At 47.3% G+C, this 22,416-nt stretch overlaps 1 protein-coding gene across 2 annotated transcripts in view; it reads right to left on the reverse strand.

Annotated features, from left to right (window-relative positions):
* Positions 1-21,827, reverse strand: part of FNDC3B (fibronectin type III domain containing 3B) — a 289,175-nt gene extending 267,348 nt beyond the window's left edge. The window contains exon 1 of one of the 2 annotated variants that reach the window (XM_082223929.1): positions 21,693-21,827. The gene's annotated coding sequence lies outside the window, so the exon portion shown is untranslated. Of the gene's footprint in view, positions 1-6,978; positions 7,220-21,692 lie in introns of those variants that run through there. The other variant, XM_082223928.1, reaches the window with a different exon arrangement.
* Between the last annotated feature and the right edge of the window lie 589 nt (positions 21,828-22,416).

Consider the following 22,416-nt stretch of genomic DNA (forward strand, 5'->3'; position numbering starts at 1 on the left):
CCAGCTAGATGGCAGCCCTACTACCAAACTCCTTTGCCCTCCTGTAAGATGTGCCAAGAGGAAACTCCAGTTCTAAAATACTAAGAGTAGAGTCTCAAAAAAGAGCAACTGTGTCCCTTAGGCACACCCACAAAACTACCATATTTACTCGAATGTCATGCACACCTTTTTTGTCCAAATTATGTTGTGGAAATCAGGGTGCGATTCGACGGCACAATCACATTCACCAATGAATTCTTTTTTTCCCTTTTTTTTTTGTTTCAAGATTTTGAAAACCGAGGTGCGCATGAGATTCGATGGCGCATTACGTTCAAGTAAATACAATACTCCAAATTTAACTGAACGCCACCGCTCATCTGGCCTCCATAAAGCAGGACATTTATGCCTGCAGTTCAGCCTATAAACATTTCAGGTATGGGCTTGGAAAATTTTATAAAAGAAATGTCTCATCACTATCCCAGCAATGACCTCAGATCGGTGGATGAGCTCACCCATTTTAAAAATGGCAAGTGATTCAGTTTCCATGAGAGACCAGACATGAGCTATGTTCGAAGCGCAAGCTATCCAACCACACCAGTTATTGGACTGATTATGCACAGAACTTCTGGATTGCTCTCTGTAGCTTTCTGCCAGGAGAGGACTGTGACCAAGAAGACGATGGCGCAGGCAAGAAGGAACATCAACAACACTGCCCAGAAAATACTGTCAGAAACCATCTTGTTCTCTTGGGAGAGGAAAGACTTCCATGATTCCACTATCTTCATCATAATTATTTAGCCAGAAAAACCTAGCAATGATAAGCAAGCAGATACTGTGCTAAAGCAATCCAAATTCAAGTTGAATTCTGTGATGCATGGATTCCTCTTCTGCTTTTAAAAACATAGGAAGTTGCCTCCTGCAGGTCTAGTCACTGATGCGTCAAGAACAAACCTCGGTTTACAGCTCATGGTTCGTCTGGATTGAGACAAACCACAGACTTGGATGACACGCTATGCCAAACCATGGTGCAGAGCATAGCAGTAGCAGCAAAGGTGATGCAAACAATCCACAATCTCCTCTCCAGGAGCCTGCCTACTTGAGCTGAGCCATGCAAACTGAGCCAGTGTATTTAAAGCAGGAGTCGGCAAGGTTTACCTCGCCTGGGCCAGTTCACTCCAGCGGAGATCCCTCCATGGGTCGGATCGTGCCCACGATTTCCAGCGTCTGCATCTGCGCAAATGCAATTTCCGGTGCCGCAGAATCAAGTCCCCACTGTGACGGTTTAGCGCAGTGTGTGGGGACTTGCCAAGCAGGCGGCTCAGTTCGGGGGGCGGCTCAGAGGCCGGTTAAACGACCCCCGTGGGCCACTTGTGGCACATGGGCCTTAGGTTGCCGACCCCTGATTTAAAGAATGGAAAGCTATTATGCCAAATATCTAATTGCCTCAGGAACACAAGAGTCACACAAGCTACAGGTGCACAAGACAGGCTCTTTTTTTGAAGCAGTCGTCCGATTCCCTTTTATAATCGTGCACTTTATAGCCCAAGACTGGGAAAGCCTGTTTTTAATTGCTAGAGGAGCTATGGTGTAAAAATTAAACACACACTTAAAAGCAAATCAAACTCGGGTTCATTATCTTCAGCCATCAATTTCTAATCCGTGCATTGTCCATACGACAATGAGGAAAGGCTGGCTGTTATCTTCTGAAATTAACATGGCTTTCCCACAAACCAGAGTACTGAGAGGGGTTTTGAAATTTGCTGAGTGCAGCAAAACAGTTCTTATTGGCAGTAGTTCAGTGGCTGGACATTGGCTGTGAATGCAGAAGATCCCAGCTTCAGCCTTCAGGTAGGGGTGGGAATGTCCCTTGGCTGAAATCCCGGTAGGCAATGCTGAGATAGATGTATGTTGGTCTTTCTTTAAAGCTTCATATGGTCAATAAATGGCGAAGTAATCCTTCCTTTAAACCAAAACATGAAGGGAAATTGAAATGGAATGCATTCAGTCAAGGAATGATGACCAAGGTATGGGGAAGAGGTAATTTCTACCCTAGGCACCACATTTTTAGGTGCCTGGATTTTTTCCCTAGCCTTTGATTACTACTTCATACGATATAAATACACACTCAAGCCTTGTTAAGCTCTTTGGCCTTGTCTCTGCCCTGTATCATTTTGGCTACTTGTTTACATTGAACCGCCCCCAGGAGAAAAGCAAGGAAGAGGATGAGACCCACAAACCCCATTTCACTTGGCCTTGTTGTTAGCCACTTTGAGACTCCTTAGGGTAGTGATAAAGCGGGATATCAAATCCAATATCTTCTTCTTCTTCATCATCTCAGAAGCTATGTGCACGACAAGGGATGGTATGCCCTTATGGCAAATTAAAAAATGAACTTCCTAATGAATAATTGGAAAAGTTCCCTGAGCTTACAAGCTTTAGTGGAGTGAATTAGACAGCTTTTTCTGCCCCGTGCAAAATAAATTAAGCAACAGCACCATTACAGGAATGATTCTGCTAAGCAGCCACCCACAAGTATTATGGGAGAATATTGTAATGATGACAATATGCCACTTTTTATTATTATTATTTTAATCAAAACACCTCCTGTCTGCCTCCCACAAATATGCTTCCTGGGGTCCACACAAGAGCTGACTCATCTGCAAGTTCCCACCCCCCAGCCCCAGAATCCACCTTTTTGGAAATAATAATAATAATCCACAGAACAGTCTTCTCCCTGCCCAAGAAAATGAATGTCCATTTCCTACTCCCAATTCTTCCTACGAAGAGGAAAATAGTCATTAGCACTGAATATTATGCTAGAACCCTTTACCACATGCCAGTTTTCTACAGGAGGGTTGTGTCAAGGCCTAAAAGCAGGCATAGATAAACTTGGCCCTCCAGATGTTTTGGGACTACAACTCCCATCATCCCTAGCTAACAGGACCAGTGGACAGGGATGATGGGAGTTGTAGTCCCAAAACATCTGGAGGGCCAAGTCTGCCTATGCCTGCCTAAGAACATGGTTGGTAAACTAAGGCCCAGGGGCCAGATGCGGCCCAATTGCCTTCTAAATCTGGCCCGCGGACGGTCCAGGAATCAGCGTGTTTTTACATGAGTAGAATGTGCGCTTTTATTTAAAATGCATCTCTGGGTTATTTGTGGGGCATAGGAATTCGTTCATATTTTTTTTCAAAATATAGTCCGGCCCCCCACAAGGCCTGAGGGACAGTGGACCGGCCCCCTGCTGAAAAAGTTTGCTGACCCTGCCTAAGACGAAACAGGGTTGAAAGGGAGAACCTGGTAGAGAATCTGTGTTTCACAGGCCTCGGGCCTTCATATATCTGTAAAACAGGATTTATTTATTTTTCATATGCAACAGTATGAAGACCAAAGCCATAAGAAAAAAGTCAGGCCACAAACATCCCACTAACATCAACAACTGGTCACAGCTAGACATTTAAATCAGTGTCATTTTATCACTCATAGGTTCCCTCAAAGAATCATGGGAACTGTAGTTGTCTAAGGGCACCGGGACTTAGCTCTGCAAGGAGCAAACTACAGTTCCCAGGAGTATCTGGAGGAAGCTGTGACTGCTAAAGTGATATAAATGTGTTTTAAACAGGTGGTGCCCAGGATCATCTGAGAAAAAACTTTGCCTTTTTGGCTTCATCCTACTTCATCCTAGTGTAATTACACCGGATTCCCTCCATTTCCTGCTTCTTGTTGCAACTGCACTTCCTATACCCCTCTGAAATGAACGGAAGGCTTGAAAAAGATGCTCTGTCTGAAGAAACACGGTCCGTTTAGCAGCGATTTCCCCATTCTTCCTTGTTTTATCTCGCTGGCCATATATTGCTGTTATGCTTGGGAAATCTGAGGCAGGCAGATTATCTTATCCCCACAGTCACTCAGCAAAGTCAGGATTTGAATTCACTTCCAGGCCCAACTCTACACCTACGGGGGCGACAGATCTTTAAGCGAATCCCCTAGTGCGCAGATCGACACTGAGGCTAAACAGTGAGGAACTGCAAAGCGCACTCAGTAGAGGCCTCTCTCTCCGGAGTAGGAAGGAAATCAGTGGTAAAAATTCCAAACATTCCAAGCTGCACCTAGAATTACCACCTCTACATGAGAGATCAGTGCTGAGCAGACATGATACAAAGGAGATGGCTGGGGAACGGAACCTTTTTAGGATTGGCACAGTGCATACTTTGCATCCAGAAAGATTTGGGTTCAATGCCCCCCCCCAAAAAAAACCTCCAACCTGCAACCCCAGAAAGATGTAGCAGTCAGCTGGCCTTCCAACTGACAGCCTGATCCCAGGTGAGTCATGGCAGCACCAGCACTCCTATACAAAAATATACTGTAAAAAAACGAAAGAAATTGGCCCCCAGATGCATGTTTGGTTTGTAGGTGGGTCCTAGGTCTGAAAATGCCAAAGACTGCAAAGCTCAATGGTCTGACTCAATATAAGCCAGCCACACACTTCTGCAGCCAGAGTAATCAGTTCCAAACACCATTTTCCCCAGGTTTCAAACAGCCCCCCCTCCACAATTTTTTTTTTTTTTTGGAGAAGCACATTCTTGACACTTGAGTCTTCTCTTCCTCCTCCTCCTCCGCCGCCCCCTCCTTTGCTTTCCTCTTCCATCCCACAGACAAGATCTCAACTGTACAAAGGCCAGAAGATAACTGCTGGCGGAAAAGAAAAGAAAAATGAGAGAGAAAAGGGGTGCAATTAAAAGATTCTGCCTTCAGAGAAACAGCTCCCCCCCCCCAACTCTTTGGACTCAGTCCGAGCGAATTTCTCTTTGACGGAATGGCAAAGCACATCATCAGCGGGGCAAAAATAAATAAAAGTAAGAGCTAATTAAGTGAAATGTTTTCAAGGATGGGGAGGGAGGGAGAAGCAAGAGTTTTTGCTTCGCAAAGTTTTTCTCCTCCTCCTCCCCTCCTTCTTCCAGCGTTCCATTTCCTGGTAATGTGCCATTTTGTTCGAAGGGGGTGGGTGGCGGTAGGAGAAGAGAGCGTCTGGCACGGGAAATCAAAAGTTTCCAGATATATTTTTTTTTATTTCCCCCCTCCTTTCTCCGCCCCCCCGCTCCGTTTGCCAGTGGCGTCAGCGAGGAAGGGAGGGGCCTGGTGGGAGGACGGGCTGGAGGAGAGACGTCTGCGTGTGTCTCGGTCTCTTTTCTCCAACGTGCCCCCTGGATCCAGACATTTTGGAAAGGCTTCAGCTCGCCTTCCCAAAGCGCAAAAATTAATAGCAAACACTGGGGGGGGGGGGGGACCGGGTAACCTCTGGCTGCGTTGCAACCACAGGAAGGATCAGCAGCAGCGCTTGCTGGTTTGTCTCCACCTGAAGGGTATCAAAACCTCCTCCCTCCAAGGCATCATCCAGAAGGGGGCTGCGAGGCAGTGCGCGACGCTGGCGCGCAGCGGAGGAACCCCGAGCCAAACCTTCGCCTTTGCGCGGGCCGGATTCCATTCCCCCATCTGGCCCTCCCCGCTTTACTCACGCGCAACACAACCCCCCCCCCGTCGTTGGCGGGGGGGGCACAGTTTGTATTCACGCACGAACATATAAGATCCCATATGGAGACAAGAAAAATCCCATTTTTACGGGGGTTGGGTGTGTTGTTGATTTTTATTTTTTGCACTGAAACCTCCGTTGCTTTGTTGCTTTTAAAAATATATATATTTTAAATAATGCGATCCTTTAAGTTTGATGTGGATTGAGGGCAAGCCGGGAGGCCGGAGATGGAAGCCCCTGTTGAAAGCCCGCGATAGGAAGTGCGCCCAAGCAAAAGGGCGGGCAGCCGGGCAGAAAAGGCAGCGGCGAGGAGCCTGTCTGGATTGCTAGGTTATGATGGTGTGTCTGTCTCCCTCTCTCGCCTTCCCAGTAAAAAAAATAAAAATGCACACACACACACGAAATCGTATTGCAGCTCTAGCACTCAGGCTGGCTCCCTTACAGATGGGCTCCGGCACCAGCAGCAAACCGTTTTCTTCCCTCCTCCATTCCACGCAACCAGACCCACAAAATATATATATATCAGGCGCCCGCGTCTCCGCCGCTAACCCTTTGCATCCAAGGCCTCGTTCCCAAGCCAAATTCCAGGAAATGGGCGGGGGGGGGGGAGAGCGAGAGAAGGAATGGACTTCTCCTGCCACTCTGAATTTGCAAAGGCGAGGAAATCGGTGCCCAACCAAAAGGACCCGGAGAGAAACGCATTCTTTTCCCACCTCTCCAAAAAAAAGAGTCTACTTCGCATTCTCTACTTCTGTTTCCCCCACCCCAGCAAACATTTATCCCCTAAAAAAAAGAACTGAGCAAGCCTTGAGTCCCTCATTGCTCCTTCCAGAGAGTTTGCGTAGGCAAGGACCCGAAAGTACTGGAAAAAAATAGTGGTGTAACTTAAACGAGGAGTAATTGGGCAATGAGGCGGCGAGGGAGAGAGGGGCGCACGGATCGGAGGCGCCGGGAAAGGAGCAAACTGGAAAGAGAGAAAACCCAAAACTTTCCGGAGATCCCTCATTGCCCCTTCTCTCCGGGGAGCCTTTGCCCCCCCCCCACTTTACTCCCCACAGCCTTCCCGATCCCGACCCCCAAGGCAAGCCCAGGCTAGACGCATCCTTTTGAGCACACACACCGTTCACACTCGGGGAGTTTCCACTTCGGAAACAAAAGGAATCCGGATTGGGAAGAGGCGTGGGGGGGCCGTAGCAAAACCCACTCGGAGTAGTAAAAGGCAGAGAGGTGTTGGGGGGGGGGGAGAGAAGCTCCAGTATTTCCGAGTTATATTAGACTCGGCGTCTTAATTTTTTTAATTGCAATCAGAATACAAGCCCCGGAGCGAATCTTTTCTTTGCATTTGCAAACCGGGGCGGGAGGGGAGGGAAACCCGCCTCTCGCTTGGCATTTTCTAGCCTGGGGGGGATTGATACGGGGGGGGTGGGAAGGAGAGAAAGACGCCTAATAAGAGCAGCCTTTTCGCTTACCTTGTGTTGGAAACGGGGGCTCGGGGGTGCTGTCTTGGAGAGAATGGCCCTGCTCGTTCTTCGGAAGAGGGAGGCGGGCGGGCAAGTCCGGTAAATCCCCGGGCTGTGTGGCTGGGCGGGCAGGCGAGCGAGCGAGCTGGAATAACTACCAGTAGGGTTTGGTGGGGGATTCCGCCATGTCAATGATGTCGGACCACATGGGGATTTGTGACCAGCCCACATACCATACAGTCTGGATTAGAAGCTACTGTGGGAAAGGAGAGGGGGAGGGAAAAAAAGAAATCAGCTGAGGAGGGAGGCGGGCGCAGAAAAACCAGAGCCTGGAGGAGGAAAAGGAGAGGGTGGGGAGAGAGAGAGGGGGGGGGAGAGGCACTTTGCAAATTTATTAACCGCCTTGCGTTAAAAAATAAAGCACGGAGTGCTCCCTTTATTTCTTTTTTTCCCCTCCAGCAAGACTGAGGAGTTAAAAAAATTTATAGTAAAATGATGATGCTAGGAGCAAGCGGGTCTACCCAGACTGCCATCTCAACACACTTTGCTCAAGAGTAAACCCTACTGGGACACACTTTGCAGAGCCTTACTGAACTTGGGGAAGGGCGCTTGCCTGCAAATGAGCATTCATAGGATGGGGTTGAAATGCTACGCGCCCTTTCCTGGAGAGTCACCTCACCAGCATCGCTGGACTCGCTTGCTCTCGAGTAAGAGCGCGCAGGTCCGAGCTGCATGCCATTGCACTCTTTTTTTCCTTTTTTGAGGGAGGTTTCTCAGTCTGTACAAGCGTGTATTGGATCAGACTGCGAAGAAGAGGAGGGAGGCTGAAGGGGGCGCCTCTGAACACACGCCCCCCCCCGCATTCTCCCAGGATGCGCTAATTCATTCCTCTCCCATTCATCCGCCACACACCCCACACCCCGTTTGCGGTTTGTTACCCCGCAATAATCCCCCTCGAGGGCACATAAAACAAAATCAATTAATAACAGTTTAGTTATGCTGTGCCTTAACATTAATCTCACCCGCCCATCCATGCTGGAGACAGAACGAGGATACAGAATAATTGCCCCAACAACTGCAAGTTGAAAACCAAATTGGTCATTTCTTCCAAAATAACACAAGAGTTTTGTGTCTGTAACGCAGCAATCTTAGTTATGCCTGTTCATTCACTATGTTCAAAGAAACAGTTTATTCTCAATTGGAAGTATGGATTGGGTAGCATATTTTATTTTTAAAAAACCCATAAGTGGGGTTTTTTTAACAATGCCATCCTATACACTCAGAAGTAAGTCCTACTGAGTTCAATGCGGCTTACTCCCGCATAAGTGGATACAGAATTCCTGCGTTTAAAAAAACCCCCATGACTCAGTATATATGGAATGTCTGCAATGCTCCCGTTATATAGTTTTTTCTTTGAAATTAAAAGAAACTGCAACATAGTGTGTTTGTTCTTAACCATACTCTTTTAAATAATAAATAAAAAAGCTGTCCTGAGAAGTCACCCCTCCTGCTCCCAGATGTGTGGGGGTGGGACTGGGACAGTTTCCTGGAAAAGGCACTCTGAACATGCTTAGGAGCAGCCCTCTTATCCCAGCACATCCCAGCTGTGCCTTGGCATTCGGAAGAGTGTCCAGGAGGCCTGTAACATCCACCAACAAAATAATATGAAGCAGCTGTTACATTGGTCTGACACAATGGAAGTCTGTCCACACTCTCATCCCATGCAAACAACTGGGAGCCATATGAAAATGGGCATTTCAAAAGGTTTCAAAACCAGTTTGGCTCCCCATGCAAAATACAAACACAGATTGGGGGTGTTTTTGTTTTGTTTTAGAGTTGCCATTTCCACTGCTTGAGAGAAGCCAAATCCACACTGAACCCTTTCTGAAGGGCATGCACACTTTGAGTGAGATGACTCTCATGAAGAAGGACACCAGAACCCACAGAAATTCATGCCATAGTAATGCAAAGGTTCACACCATCTTGTATTTATTAGTACTGCAATATCCTTTCTTGGTTTTTTGCTGCGACCAACTCACATGGCTTGGGTGCCCCTCAGGCAAATTATATAATCACACAGATCTTTATTTTAAATTTGTTGTTTTTTAAATGAGTGTTGTGGAAGGTGTCAGCACGTGAAAGTGAATGCAGGAATATTTTAACTCTGGCCTGAGGAAAAGCCTGCCATGGAAATTCAAAACTTTGCATGCTTTTCTCCCCAACAGAAGATAAGCAATTGCAGTATTTTGTCTCACCTATTGATATGCCCTATCTAGCACCAATGCAGCAAAACCAGAAAGCAGCACCTAGATCAAAGGACTGTGTATCCTCCATGTGTCTGTTGTCAGCACACAACTCGACACAGAAATCAAAAGCATTCTCAAAACCTCAACTTCCTCCTCGTTTCATATATCAAATTGTTAACGGAGCAAGTTTTCTGAAGTTTCGAATTAATCAAAGGATAAAGAAATGAGTAAGTTCCTAGCCATCACATAAAAAACTTTTAAGAAGTTTCTGGATGAGATCCCAGAACCCAGGCTGGAGGGCGGGGATTATGACCTCCATTACTCAGAGAGCGAGGTCACAGTGACTTGTGCGCAGCTGACTTTCTCTTCCTTTTGCCTGGCAAAAGAAAGAAAAAAAATAAGCCACTTACACAACAGGCAGATTTTCCAGCCTTCACCTTTCAATCAGATTACATAATTTACAAAGGAAAGAGATTGAAAATTTGGTTTGGCACAATTTATACATGTGCCCTAAGGGACGGGGGTGGCACTGTGGGTTAAACCACAGAGCCTAGGACTTGCCGATCAGAAGGTCGGCGGTTCGAATCCCCGCGACGGGGTGAGCTCCCGTTGCTTGGTCCCAGCTCCTGCCCACCTAGCAGTTTGAAAGCACGCCAGTGCAAGTAGATAAAGAGGTACCGCTCCGGCGGGAAGGTAAACGGCGTTTCCGTGTGCTGCTCTGGTTCACCAGAAGCTGTACGCCGGTTCCCTCGGCCAATAAAGCGAGATGAGCGCTGCAACCCCAGAGTCAGCCACGACTGGACCTAATGGTCAGGGGTCCCTTTATACATGTGCCCTATTGGCATCAAATTACACTCAGTTTCATCCAGTGCTATTTTTCTAGAAAAAGAGGTGTCAGAACTCACCATGAACGCCACCCTTGTTCTCTTATAATGGCAAGGGCACCCATCTGAGAGGTGCCAGAACTCAGTTCCGGTGAGTTCTGACTGAAAAAAAAGTCCTGATGATATCAGAATGTTTGATATGGCTGCCCTATCTCTCCCTTTGTTTCTTCCATCCTTCCTCATTATATCTTCCTTTTTCTTCTTTTCTTTTTCTTCTGCACCTTTTCTTTTTGTCTGCATGTGGGGTATGACAGACAAGCAACCTTTAAGGTGGCTGTATACTTTATGAAAGGGACGTGGGTGGCGCTGTGGCTTAAACCACAGAGCCTAGGACTTGCCGATCAGAAGGCTGGCGGTTTGAATCCCCGCAACGGGGTAAGCTCCCATTGCTCGGTCCCTGCTCCTGCCAACCTAGCAGTTCGAAAGCACGTCAAGGTGCAAGTAGATAAATAGGTACCACTCCGGCGGGAAGGTAAATGGCATTTCCGTGCGCTGCTCTGGTTTGCCAGAAATGGCTTAGTCATGCTGGCCACATGACCCAGAAGCTGTACGCCGGCTCCCTCGGCCAATAAAGCGAGATGAGCGCCACAACCCCAGAGTCAGTCACAACTGGACCTAATGGTCAGGGGTCCCTTTACCTTTACCTTTACCTATACTTTATGAAACCCATGCCTAAAACATACTTAAAAATTGGTTGTTGCTAAACATATATTTTAAAAGTTTTAATTTGTTATAAACTTTTTATAATTACACAATTACATGCAGAAGAGCATGTCTTGGTGATCTAGGAATACTGCAGATTAATTTTAGGGGTCCGAGATGGTGAGTTGGGTTTCTTTAAGGTGCAGACCTCAAATCAAAATCAATGCCTCCCCATAAACCTATAAACCCCTATAAACTTTTTACTTGTATTTTTACATTTCCCTCTACAATTACTAAGAAATTCTTCCTGAAAACCATATTTATAATGTTCCCGATGGTGTATGTGGTTGAATATATTGTTGTTATTAAGTATTAATCACTTGCTACCTAAAAAAAGTTTCCAAGTGACTTATATTTCACCACATAAATGCATTAAACCATAAAAAATGAAGAACGGTCATATAAAACATATTTCTTTTTATAATTCAAGCACACACACTGACAGCACAGTAGAGCATTCAATTATTACAATATATCACACACTCCATTTTTTTTAAAAAAAACACACATTCCTTTACCCACAGTATATTAGTTAATCTTCCAAAATTCACTAATTCCCAACTCTTCAAAATCCAATAATCTAGGGTGGTTCTTACTTTTTCCATTTGAAACAGGTGATCACAGGTGCTACTGTTAATAAATGGATTACAATTCATCTATCTTCCAGCAATACTATCTGGCAGACATATCATATATAGTTATACCTTTGGTTTTGTTCATTGTAACTGTCCCAAAAGACTTGGATTTCGGGCAGGACCACAATATACGGGCCATATTGCCAAATGCTCTTCGGCATCTCATAAAAACTACTATAGGTTATCTGTGCAGGGGGATCAGTCAGAAGGATAACCATGGGACCCTTCCAGGCATGTGATTCTGTATTCTTGGGATTTAGAATCTCAAAGCATCAGATGCTGAACCAGCCCAACCAGTTCCTTTATTTGACTAAAGGCCTTATTAATCGCTCAGCTAAAGACCCTATTGGGACGCAGATGGCACTGTGGTATAAACCACAGAGCCTAGGGCTTGCCGATCAGAAGGTCGGCGGTTCGAATCCCTGTGACGGGGTGAGCTCCCGTTGTTCGGTCCCAGCTCCTGCCCACCTAGCAATTCGAAAGCACGTCAAAGTGCAATTAGATAAATCAGTGTTTCCCAACCACTGTTCCGCGGCACACTAGTGTGCCGTGAGATGTTGCCTGGTGTGCCGCAGGAAAAATTAAAAAATTCGAAAGATTTTTTTTTTAAGTCAAATTTTCGATTGGGGCGCCGTCACTAGATGACCCCTGGGGTTCCCTCCCTCCCTCCCGCTCTGCGCCTCCCTCCTCCTCCTCCTCCTCCTCCTCCGGGGAGGCCCTTCCTGGCTCTCGGCCAAGGCTTGGCGGCTGCCACTCACTCACTCGCTCGCCCACCCGTCCCTCCATCCCTGCACCCGGCCTCTCCCCCTCCGTCCCCGGCGCGGGGGCTGCCGGGATCCGTAGTCCCCTCGCCCTTGGGCTCCGCGCCCGTGCGGGGTGTGCAAACTACGTTTCCCAGCGTGGCCTGGCAGGCCGGGCGTTTTGTTTGAAGCGCTCTTCTCCCGGCCATGGAATGAGCGCAGCGGCGGCGGCCGGGCGGGCAGGGGCTCTTCCGCGCAGACCCCGCGCAGCCTGCCTGCGCCCCCGCGGAGATCAGGCGGCAGGATGGAGCCCGGGGATCCCCGCGGAGGCGGAGCGGCGGAGGCGGAGGCTGCCCCCCAGGTAGGGCTGCGTCGGGAGGGGGTGTTATTTTTGCAATGATGCATCCGCACCGGAGGGGACGCATTGGACCGCGGGGAGACCCCTTGGCGGGCGTGCAAGGCAATGCATGCGTGCAGATGTTGCATGGAGTGCAGTGCAATGCAATGGCAACGCGGCGCCCTGCATGCATGCATGCAACTTCCACTGGCGCTCCGGACTTGGCAGGTGAGGGGGGTCCCCAGTGGGCGGCAGAGAGAGCCGGGAGGGCGAAGGGGAGCCGGGGGGGAGCAGCGCTGCTCCCCGAGCTGAGCCCGGGGAAAACTTTGGCGTCGTTGCGCCGAGTGTTGGAAGCGGAGGCTGGCGGGGGCCCCTCACCTGCAAAACCTGGTCGCCTCTCATATCATAGAATCATAGAATCATAGAGTTGGAAGAGACCACAAGGGCCATCGAGTCCAACCTCCTGCCAAGCAGGAAACACCATCAGAGCACTCCTGACATATGGTTGTCAAGCCTCTGCTTAAAGACCTCCAAAGTAGGAGACTCCACCACACTCCTTGGCAGCAAATTCCACTGTCGAACAGCTCTTACTGTCAGGATCCCCGCGGATCAGGTGCATTGCATATTTCGTGCATTGCATTCATCGCCCGCTTTCTCCTCCAAGGAGCTCCCGGGGGCGCGCGTGGTTTTCCCCGTGTTATCCTCGCAACAACAGCCCTGCGAGGTGGGTCAGGCGAGTGGCCCAAGGGAGCACCCAGGGATTGTCCTGGCCAGGTGGGGTGATTTGAACCCTGCTCTCTGCCCGGTCTTCGTCCTCATTTAGCCCCCACATGTGCATGACTGTGCATGACTGAGGTTTTCCCCCCTCGTCTTGGCTATGGTGTGAGTCTGTCCTGTTAATTAATGGGGTTCTGCCTTCAGAGAAGATGAGCCAGCCCTCAAGGAGGTGATTATGTAATTTGCTAGCAATTCATGTCCCTCCCGGCGTGACGCTGCGCGCTGACGTCACGGGGCTGTAATGGTGGTGTGCCTCGAGATTTTTTTCATGAAACAAGTGTGCCTTTGCCCAAAAAAGGTTGGGAAACACTGAGATAAATAGGTACCACTCCGGTGGGAAGGTAAACGGCGTTTCCGTGCGCTGCTCTGGTTTCGCCAGAAGTGGCTTAGTCATGCTGGCCACATGACCCGCAAAAACTGTCTGAGGACAAACGTCGGCTCCCTCGGCCTGTAAAGCGAGATGAGCGCCACAACCCCAGAGTTGTTCACGACTGGACTTAACTGTCAGGGGTCCTTTACCTTTTTAAGGACCCTATTTGCACGCCTAAAGGAGTGGGCCATGTGTTGCCATAGCAACAACTAAGTGATGGTGATCTTCAAGAAGGGGGTGGGCATTTCCCCCACTTTCTCACCTGGCTGGATGTCATGACATCCTAGGATGAGATCAATAGGCCCCAGGGGGCGGTGTGTGTGTGAGAGAGTTTTTGGCTGATGCTGGAAGCTGGAGTCACAGAGTCTTGTCTTGCTCTGTGGTGAACCCAAATCTATGGCCTGGGGATCAGGGGAGGACTTTGGTTGTTCCAATCTCAGCAGTGCTCTGTGTGAGGCCAAAATTTGGTGTGCACCCCACCTCTCACCTTCCGTTTTGCTCAATTCATAGTTGTCATTGTTGTGGGGCCCTGCCGTACCTGCTAGGCTAGGCATTCAGTGGGTCATGCTGCTCTCAATCTGCCTCTGTGGGGATCCCCTGGGACCCTGATGGGAAGGCAGAATTTGTTAAAGAGTGTTAATGTGTGAACGCTTCCATTCTTTGCTCTGGATGGGTATCCCTTTAAACAAAATCATATATCCTAAAGACACCGCCAGGTAAGGACACGAACCCCCATGGTCTCTCACTGCCCAGAGATCAGGGTGCATACAACAAAGCATATTTTTGTTTCTGTGTATACCCAGTTAACCCCTGAAGGTGAAAAAATGCCTTAAGAAAATATTTGTGCTTGAAGTTCTTTAGGAAACATGTTGCCACGGCCATTTCCATACCTCTGGGTCTATTTCCAACACCCAATATCCCACTTGTTCTGGCATGTGTTCCTGGAAGTGCCTTTAATTTTGTGTCTGCCTTTTAGAAATTAAGCTTTCAAACCCTATTATCTCTTGTATTGAGCCATGTTTTGTCACTAACCAATTAGGCGTACGTCTCATTTGCAAATATTGAAAGGGTTGTGAGCGATATCCTGCCATTTCACTGCTGATTCCACTATAGGGTTTAAACGAGCCGTGCAGTTCGGACAGCCGGTTATCAAACCATGGTTGAAGATGTCCTAGCAGGGACTTAGCTTTCATTTCCTCATAGTAAGAAACCGTGCTAGATTTCATTCCCTTTTCTATTTGCTTCAAATGTTGTACACATTTTGAACGCTCTTTGTCAAGCTTACTGCAGGACCAGAAACAGCCAGGGCAATGGGAGATAGCTGCACTGCCACCCTCCCACCAGCAGGGTTGCTGTTGCTTACTGGGACAGGGCGGGACAGGAAGGTGGCAAAGTAGGGGACTGCACAGACACACTGGCAAAGCAAATATGGAATGGCTGGCACAATGGGGTGGCCCCACCTTGTTCCCACCTCATTCCACTAAATGGGAGCACATCAGTGCCCCAACCACAACTGTGCCGTGCCCAAGTGTAGATTTCCGCGGGTAAATTACGTTGGCATTTTTCACGAACACTTCATTCAAGCATCGTTTGGTAATTCATTTGGGCTGCCTTCCTCTTACGAAACGGAACTTTGCCTTCCTCTCCTTTTCAGCCCCCTGTTCTTTCAGAAATCAGCTTCCAAGGGTTGTGTGGTGCTCTAGAGTTTGGGGCAAGGGGTGACAGCAGACGAAGGAGATGTTGTGTTGGTCAGGCCCCCTGGCTTTGCTGTTTTGTTTTGCTCATTGCCCATCACTCTGCGTAGCAGAGACATTCCATAACTCACTTTTTTCCCCTTCACATTTTTGTATTAATTTTGGAGACCCCCCAAAATGTTTTGAAGCAGTTGGGTACTTCCCGGTCCCTCGAATGCTGAGGGGATCCAGTACTGGCTGGCATTCATTCCACCAAATGGAAGATTAAACTGGATTTTAAAGTAAACTTGAAAATACCTTATCATGAAGTGGGTTTTTCTTTGTATACAAACACAAAAACGTAATGTTCTTCTGCTGGGTCATAAAATAGACAGCAGCTGGGCCTACCACAAGGCCAATAAAGACTTGTAAAGGCACCAGAGGAACAGAAAATAATGATTAAGCCTCTGTACACATTACCCTTTACTCTGGCTGCAGTGAACTCCTACTGGTGTTGTAGCCGTGATGTTAGCCACAATCTATATCTATCCTGTAGTTTCAGGAGAAAGACTGCCGTTCGATGCATTTGCCCTCAAAACAGCTTCCACCTGGTTGGAAAGCATAAGCCACATTCCCTTAGCAGTCAAGCTAAAGTGTGTACCTTTGACACAGCCATTGCACATGCACATAGGACATTTTCGTGCATAGGAGTTTGTTGCAGGTGCAGGGAAACTAAATAGGTAATGCACATCAGGTGAAGACAGCCTCATCCTCTCTCTGGTGTGTACAGCAGCATGCAAAATGTGAATTGAAAAGCAGTGGGGTGTTAACATGACCTCACTGAACTTTAAGCCACCACTACTGCAGTGTTTCTCAAAACTTTTTTCTCTGGGCCACACTTCCAGAATATAAAATTGCCCACGCCGCATTGAATATTTTATTGATAAGAAATAGACTGGGAAACAAAAACAAACAACTCCCAGCAGTGCTTGGTTTAAAACATGGAACACAACTACTTTACAATATGATCACGATCATGGGTATATAACCCATGATCATCCATAAAGTATATAACAGTGCAGCCACATAAGAACGTGAATCATTCCCAAAATATAATTAGGAACAAACCTCTTACATATGTACCTTAAGTATTTATACAGACAGACTCAATGAGAGGTGTGAGCTTGCTTTTGCCGGGTAATCTCTTTTATATTAGGTCTAATTTGAGACAAACAAGCTCTCATCTCCTCATTAACACAAAGAAGTCTTTCTCTTTTCTGAACTTTCGTATTTGTCAGAGTTGAAAATCCCTGTTCACAACAATATGATGTGGGGAATTGTAGAAGAATAGCCCATGCTTTTGAAGGCATGGATATTATTTCCGGTTGTGTACGTATGTTGCGTACGTAGATAGATAGATAGATAGATAGATAGATAGATGATAGATGATAGATAGATAGATAGATAGATAGATAGATAGATAGAGTGGTACCTCGGGTTAAGTACTTAATTCATTCCGGAGGTCCATTCTTAACCTGAAGCACCACTTTAGCTAATGAGGCCTCCTGCTGCTGCCGTGCCGCCAGAGCCCGATTTCTGTTCTTATCCTGAAGCAAAGTTCTTAACCTGAAGCACTATTTCTGGGTTAGTGGAGTCTGTAACCTGAAGCGTATGTAACCCGAGGTACCACTGTAGATAGATATAGATAGATAGATGCCTGATAGATAGATTACTATACTATACTATACTATACTATACTATACTATACTATACTATACTATACTATACTAAAATGTTCAACTGTTTCTTTGATTGTCCTTGAATCTTCCTCACCTGCCACACCAATGAGGCATATCACACACAGCCAAAAAGTGCAACCCTATACATGCTTACCCAGAAGTGAGTTCCAATGAGTTTCAACGCGGCTTATTCCTAGTTTAGTACTGACAGGAATGCAGTCTATAAAAGTTACGGGTTACTTAGGCTGCAATCCTAATCCCATTTACCCGAGAATAAGCTCCACCAAATTCAATAGTGCCAGCTCTTATATATATATGGCTTATATATGGCTAAAATCAGTTTAAATATTTCAGATTGGTACTCAATAGGAGCTTCCCATCACTACAGATCTAGTTAATTCGCTATTGGATTTTGAATTCCCACCTTGCAGTTCCATGAAAATTATGCGGAGGTGAAGAAAGGTGATAGAGAGAAGTTCTTATCCCTAGCAGTACTAGATCCCAGGGCACCTGAGGAAACTGACTGGCAGAAGCTAAAAGCAAGTACTTCTTCACAAGATGCGTAACCAGTTTATGGAACTCACAAAGGTGTGGTGGCGGTCGCTAGCTTAGATGACTTCAAACAGGATTAGACACTCATGGGCCTTTCTATGGCCAGCCTATCAGCACTATATGGAAGGCATGGGGAGAGGATTTCAACCAGCATAGTCCCAAGGTCTTACTCACTACATCACTGGGGCAAGATGTCAGGGAGAGGGAGCCACTGGCCTGAGATCTGCTGTGCTGCAGTGCCACCCACACAATGGCCAGAGAAGGTATTGCATCTCATTAGTCCACTTCTGGCCCACATATCCGTGATCTGGAGTCCAGAGGAAATAGTTTGCGGCTGGCCATTTTGGAAAACAAGTTGCTAGAAAGAATGGAGCTTTAGACTGATCCAGTAGGCCTCTCCTCCTGCGTGCCAGTCAGTCATTTTAAGGGGTGGGGGTTATCCTCCCCCTGTGTTTCAGACCTAATGCTTGAGGAGAACCTCTGCACATCTGGACCACTTGCTGGTTCTACCTACTCGGGGGACTCTTCTTATAAACAATTAAGTGGCTTTAGAAACGAGCTGTATGGAAGTAAGAGCTGTATGGAAGTGAGAGCTAGACCATAAAGAAGGCCGATCGCCGAAGAATTGGTGCTTTTGAATTATGGTGCTGGAGGAGACTCCTGAGAGTCCCATGGACTGCAAGAAGATCAAACCTCTCCATTCTGAAGGAAATCAGCCCTGAGTGTTCACTGGAAGGACAGATCCTGAAGCTGAAGCTCCAATACTTTGGCCACCTCATGAGAAGAGAAGACCCTGATGGAAAGACCCTGATGTTGGGAAAGATAGAGGGCACAAGGAGAAGGGGACGACAGAGGCCAAGATGGTTGGACAGTGTTCTCGAAGCTACCAGCTTGAGTTTGACCAAACTGTGGGAGGCAGTGGAAGACAGGATTGCCTGGCGTGCTCTGGTCCATGGGGTCACGAGTCAGACACGACTAAACAACAACAACAACAAGAAACGAGCTGCCGAAATCACACACAATAAAAGCCTTTGTGTATACAAAGAGGAAATCGGCTTTCAACACTCTACAGTGAGCTTTGCTACCATTATCATGAAGGATGTAAAGCAACTGCAACAAGTGCTCTTAAAACAGGTGGTCAACTTCTTTTGCCCTGAGGGCCACAGTGCCTTCTGGGCAATGTTCCAAGGGCCACATGCCAGTGGTGTGTTTGGCCCCGATGCAAGCATGAGCGGGCACACTGGACGTCTAATTCTACCTTTGTATGTTAGGCTAGTTTCCACGCAAACCTCTCTAACCCTCTGAGGGGTATTGAAGGGGCAAATGACTGCCCCATCTGTCCAATTTGTCAGCATAAAAGAAAATTATGTCACCACTGAAGGAACAATCTCTACTCTCCCTGTATATCCTTGTCCTGGTTTTCTAGTGCAATTAGGCCGTTAGCACTTAATGCACTTTTGCAAGTAAACTTCCCCTCGCATGGTTTCTGATTCACCGAAAGGACGAAGGGAACATTTTAATTAGCTGAGGTGCTGCCTTTTGCGCTCCTTGGATGTGCAGTTTCCAAACTTTAAAAACCAACAACAACAACAATCTTATGTCACCATGGTGCCAGCATGAACCAAAGCACTGCAAACCTTTAAAGTGCAATTTATTGCAAGTCTGCTTTTGATCAGAAATGGAGGCAGTGAGAGGTTTTACTTTCTTGGGCTCCATGATCACTGCAGATGGTGACAGCAGCCATGAAATTAAAAGACACCTGCTTCTTGGGAGAAAAGCAATGACAAACCTAGACAGTATCTTAAAAAGCAGAGACATCACCTTGCCAACAAAGGTCCGTATCGTTAAAGCTATGGTTTTCCCAGTAGTGATGTATGGAAGTGAGAGCTGGACCATAAAGAAGGCTGATCGCCGAAGAATTGATGCTTTTGAATTATGGTGCTGGAGGAGACTCTTGAGAGTCCCATGGACTGCAAGAAGATCAAACCTATCCATTCTTAAGGAAATCAGCCCTGAGTGCTCACTGGAAGGACAGATCCTGAAGCTGAGGCTCCAATACTTTGGCCACCTCATGAGAAGAGAAGACTCCCTGGAAAAGACCCTGATGTTGGGAAAGATGGAGGGCACAAGGAGAAGGGGACGACAGAGGACGAGATGGCTGGATAGTGTTATTGAAGCTACCAGCATGAGTTTGACCAAGCTGCGGGAGGCAGTGGAAGACAGAAGGGCCTGGCGTGCTCTGGTCCATGGGGTCACGAAGAGTCGGACACAACTAAACAACAACAACAACTTTTCTAGGAAAAAAGAGGTGCCAGAACTCACTGTGAACACCTCTCTTGTTCTCTTACCATGGCAATGGTGCCAATCTGAGAGGTGCTGGAACTGGAGTTCCAGCTGGAAAAAAAGCCCTGGCTTTAATCATATTTACCACAGATAGGTGGAAACCGAACCCCTGTGCAACCGAGATGAGAATCGACAACTAGGTAGATATCTCAACTCGGCTATGAAGTTTCCATTGCAAGTTGCATGCAACGCCACAGTGATTATACTGTTGAAACGAAATGAAAAGAAATACCCAAGCTGGATGGGTCTCTGGCATGGAGAGTTATAGAACTCTGGATGCATCCTTTCGTGATAATGGTAAAGGATCCATAAAAAGCTTTCTGGAGGCAGGAGGTCTGAAAATGCTGTTCAGCAAGGGGCTGCTCTAGAGTTTTGGTCAGGGATGGGCCTCTAGGCATTGCTGGACTACAGCTCCCATCATCCCACACCATCGGTAACACTGGCTAGGGCTGATGGGAAATCATAGGAACATGAGAGTCTGCCCTCTACTGAGACAGCCCATTGGTCTATCTAGCTCAGAACTGCCTATACTTGACTGGCAGCGGGGTTTTGAGATAGGAATGGCCCTACCTGGACATGCCAGGAATTGAACCAAGGACCTATGCCTACAAAACAGGGCTAAGACCCTCCCCAGAGCAAGATATGGAGCGCCACAGGTTCCCCAACTTTGCTCCAGGCACTTCAGTAGCAGCAAGAGGATTGCTGTTTACTAATTTTTCTTCTTCTGGGAGCACATTTCCAAGACTGATGGCTAGTTTCATTTATTTAGGAACGGGATGTTGAGACACATCTATTATTTTTCGTGCAATATGGGTACAGTGGTACCTCGGGATGCGAACGGGATCTGTTCTGGAGCCCTGTTCGCATCCTGAACGGAATGTAAGACGCGACAGCACATCTGTGCATGCGTGAGTCACATTTCGCCGCTTCCGCGCATGGCATCATTTTGACCGTCTGCGCATGCGTGAGTGGCGAAACCTGGAAGTAACATGCTCCGTTACTTCTGGGTCGCCGTGGAGCGCAACCTGAAAATACTTATCCTGAAGCATATTTATCCCGAGGTATGACTGTACTTGTGCCCTTTGCGTCAGATTGTGCCCCTGGTCAATCCTCCGTTTCCCAAATGTCGTGACTGCTGAATTGAGCACTGAGTTGGCAGCTGCAGGTGCACCCAAGGGTTAGACAGCTCAGGTTCACAGCTCAGAGCTGATGACTGAGCATGAAGACGACCATTGCACCTGAGGCAGTGGACAGCACACCCCAGAGGACCTTCCCAGGGCCTATAGGGCCAGAGACTAGACCTTCATAGACATCTCTCCCCGAAGAAACAGGTGCCTCCCACAACACTTCACAAGCCCCCTGGCGGAGGGAGCATATCAGGCAAGAGACTATAGAACAAAGGAGGAATGCTGTTGTCAGGCCAGAGCTGGCCCTTTAAGGCACAGAAGTTCTCTCAAGGGGGTGGAGCCTGGAGGAGGTGGTCTAGAGACATAAGCTGAAAAGGCATCTGTCTGCTCCCAAACTTTGCCAGAGCAAGTTGCTGACTTGGAGCTGCCTATGAGCTTCCAGCCTTGCGGCTTTATCTGTAGCATCGGACACTGGACCAGAATACAACACTAAGCATTTTTAAGGCTGCCACAGTAGGAAGCAAGGCCCATGAAACACATTGAAAAGGCCTGCACATATAAAAATATATACAGAATCATCCTAAAAGCACTCTATTACCTTATCGAGTCCATTTCCAGTGCATCCCCGCAGCGGTGAAGTTGAGCAAAAGGTAGACGTGACTAGATGGAGAGCACAGACTCCAGATGACGAATATCTTGCAGTGGAATCCAAAATTGTCATGGTGACTAAGCCCTGCAGAGGTAGGACACGGAAAGAACGGTATGAATCAGCCTTGAGCCTTGGCTGGAAAAGGGAAAGACTCACTGGATGGGTAAATGCAACATCTAACTCAACAACACTTCAATATCCAGCAAAAATCAAATAAGCCCTGCAATGAAACTGCCTTCATTCCTGTCATTACTTTTAAAGCATCCCCCCCTCCATTTCTATTTATGCTGGTGGCCAATTACATTTATTAGTTCTCCCTAGCAACACACATCCACAACACACACACACACACACACACAGAGAGAGAGAGAGAGAGAGAGAGAGAGAGAACAAATGGTACTAGACAAATAGATAGCAAATAATATACAAGATAGAAGAAGGAATTAGCAGCTTATTTAATGAGGTGACTGAAATAGTCATTTTGAGACACCTGTATTTAGTGAAGGGTTTATAGGTGAAATAACTGCATGCTCTTCCCCTGTTTCCCCCTGCCCCCACTTTCCTCATGCTGAATGTTAAGGTTGCAATCTCTTTGGGGCAGGGACCTCTCTTGCTCGCCTTGCACATCACCACCAGGGGCCATTCCTAGGCCTCAGGTGTGGGCCCTGAAATT

This window comes from Podarcis vaucheri (genome assembly GCF_965113315.1).
Source record: "Podarcis vaucheri genome assembly, chromosome: 5".
Classification (NCBI taxonomy): Eukaryota; Metazoa; Chordata; class Lepidosauria; order Squamata; family Lacertidae; genus Podarcis; species Podarcis vaucheri.